Source organism: Ostrea edulis, chromosome 5, assembly GCF_947568905.1.
Source record: "Ostrea edulis chromosome 5, xbOstEdul1.1, whole genome shotgun sequence".
In the NCBI taxonomy this organism is placed as follows: domain Eukaryota; kingdom Metazoa; phylum Mollusca; class Bivalvia; order Ostreida; family Ostreidae; genus Ostrea; species Ostrea edulis.
Genome location: NC_079168.1, coordinates 47,983,495 through 47,986,684, shown reverse-complemented (window position 1 = coordinate 47,986,684; position 3,190 = coordinate 47,983,495). Strand labels below are relative to the sequence as shown.

The window sequence follows — 3,190 nt, the reverse complement described above, 5'->3', positions numbered from 1 at the left end:
TCTCAATATACCTGGCGAATTGCCAATACGAAGCTAAAGTGACGAGGGTAAAATGTAAATATGTTAAAAGAGTATTCTATAGAATTTAAATAGTTTCATTGTTATTGATATCTGTATTAATATAGGGAGGTGACCATTCTACATTGATCCAGTGCCTTTTTATGGGATTCGAAACTGTGACTGTGAGATGTATGAGAGTTTGACTTCTAGGCGGGCAGTTCTACTTTAACTTTAAACGGTAAGTTGAAAAGAGCATGCTGCATCTTTGATGTAAAATATCTCGAAAAGGAATCAAGGACCCTATTGCAAATTTGGCCTTGTTGGAAAGGTTAGGAATTTTGCTGAAAGTTGATATCTGTCATTATACTTGGGAAATTTATTTTTTTTTTAATTAGGAGGGGTTGAAAATGGGTATATTTTCCTCATTTTTGTTGCTTTTTTACTTCCAGGATGGCAGGTGCCTGAGTGTATCTCGACCCATTTCCAGGCTAGCATCAGATGTCATGATGGACCTTTAAAATCTTTCACATGTGTACTTTCAAGAACCATATACATTATTTTTGAAAATTGGTTGCCATGGTAATAAAATCTGAAAATTAAAACATGGGCTTCTGAAGGCGAATTTTCCTCCATTTCCTGGTAGTTTGTGACCTTATTTATCAAATCACAGACAGATTTTTTTTCAGTCACGGATACCATAGTTTACGGAATATATATGAAATAACAATAAAATACTTGTAATATGAAAGAAATATAGTCTTCCGTCTGTAAATTTCACATGTTTATAATGGGATGAAGGAATCGGAGAAATATTACATACAAATCACGGACAGATTTTTCTTTCCAGTCACGGATAATAAAGTTTACGGATATTCTGTAAATTGAAGAATTTATATGAAATAATGATAAAATACTTGTATTACATGTTTACATAATGTAATGAAAGAATCACGGAAATATTGTATACAAATCACGGACAAATCTTTGTGACGAAACAATTATGATGACGTCACAATCCACTGAATAAATTCTAACTACATATTCCCTGTGGTGTACACAAAAACAATTCAAAGTATATTCAAAGTCACAAATAAATTGATTTTATAATAAAAAATCCACGGACAATTTTATTATCCGTGCAAAATGAATCCGTGATTTGTACTAAATTTTCGATTTCCGTGCATCCGTGACTTGTCCGTGTTTTGTAAATGGACAATGCATGGGGCAAACTTCCACCAGAGTTCGTTTGTTCGTAGGCACTGTGACGTAATGAGGCCTCGACGGGGAGTTTGTGCATGGGGTGGATCCCACTTCCCGGGGGAAAATCTGGATCCGCTCATATAGGCCTACATATAGCTGTACTTGCTCTAACGGTAGCTCCGCCGACATATTAGATGCTAGCAACATTCGTTTGCAGGAATGCACCAGGTACAGTAGCTACTCGAATCACCTCGTTCGTAGGGTATCGGAATCAGCCGAAGTTTGTCGAATGGTACAGTAGCGTAAAACTCGCGGTATAACGTCACAATTTAATGACGTGACGTCGCTATAATGGTTGCAGTGACGTAAAGGTTCAAGTACCCTTACTATAGCTACCCAGTTAACATTGACTGTAAGCATGGCAGGAGCCAGAATTGGCTTCTACCAGCATGTAATACAGCTTAAACGGATTAAGGTTCGGGAGTCATTGGTGAAAGGGAATGAATTCATAAAATGGGACGAGGTAAGATGTCTTCTTGTACATGCCCTTTGTTGACCCTCTTACTGCCAGAGTGTCATTTAGGCTACGTTCAACGGCGTAGCTCAACCTTGAAAAGTTGGGAGGTGGGGGATTACAACCACTATGAAGTTAAAATTCAGCCGAAGGAAAAATTTACTTAACAATTGACTTGTTCAATGGAAAAGAGAAGCGAACAAATTCAAACATAGTCCAAATCATCAGTTCAAACATACAATCTTGCCGTTCAATTCTACTACAGTGTAATGTCATAAAATGAGTCAACTTCTATACATTTTAGTAGATACAATTAATGAAAACAACTACATTTTAAAATCAATTTATTGTAACATTTGCATCATTCACAGCACAAATATTTGCAGCTCTGGGTCTTATATTTTTCATGTACATCCATTCACATACTATACAACTGTAAGAACATCACACCCGGGGTTTTCGTTCCACTCTTACAAAGGATTATCAGGGGCGGATCCAGGAATTGTAGTTACGGGGGGCGTCACTTTATGAGGCATGGGGTCTGGGAGCGAAGCCCTGGTGGGGGCCCAGGGGGCGAAGCCCCCGGAAGCTCCTGGATTTTATAGGGCTTGATATATATCTCCTATTTAGTCTTTTGTACTATTTTCTATAATTTTTATGAGGCAAAATTAATATTTATGACGCAAATTCTAAGGGTTTTTGGAAAAAATTAAGTTCTCCCAATAAAGTAATTCAAGAAATCAATAGATTTTGTCAATTATTTCTCCAGGAATTGAAGAAATTATTGCTTCTTACATTGTTTAGTACATTTTTCTAAACAAGATACCACAATTTACCTTAAGTTTAAAAATTGGGGGGGGGGGGGGGGGGGGGCGCCGACTGGGCCCCCGCCTCCCTTAAATCCGCCACTGTTTATATAAGGAAATTGAATACTGAAAATTGATATTAGCCATATTTGTACGAATACTGAAAATTGATATTAGCCATATTTGTACAATTGTTGATTAAAGTTTTTAAAATCATGAACAGAATTATGTCCAGATGTTTTAAAATAAATGTTTTAGATTTCATGAAAATTACAGGAAAAGTTAGTTCAGAATGATTGTTATACAGTGTTAGAGCTTTCGCTTCGTAAATAGGAAGTCATGAGTTCGAGCCCCTTTTGTGCCATGGCCGCATCAATTGGTTAATTGCTCTTTTGAATTACAAATTCTCCACTTGATTAGGGGGTAGAAAAATATGTTCCTTAAAATCAGGGTTTTTAAAAAAGGTCAAATGTTTTTTAATGTTTCTTGAAATAAATAAATAACCATTTAATTTGTCAAATTTCTCTTTATTTTATTGAGTAAAAATGGTTAATCTTCATTTTGGGGGATTTATTTGATAGCCTTAATAATGCGAATGAAGGTTTTAGCCGTGTTTTGGTCTGTAGACATATAATAACACCCACCCCCCCCCCCCCCCCACACACACACA

General features: G+C 36.5%; 1 long non-coding RNA gene across 1 annotated transcript; it reads left to right on the top strand.

Annotated features, from left to right (window-relative positions):
* The first annotated feature begins 238 nt into the window (after positions 1–238).
* Positions 239–616, top strand: LOC130054551 (uncharacterized). Its single transcript, XR_008802838.1, has 2 exons — positions 239–328; positions 450–616. It is a non-coding gene; the product is annotated as an uncharacterized LOC130054551 (long non-coding RNA).
* Positions 617–3,190: the final 2,574 nt, after the last annotated feature.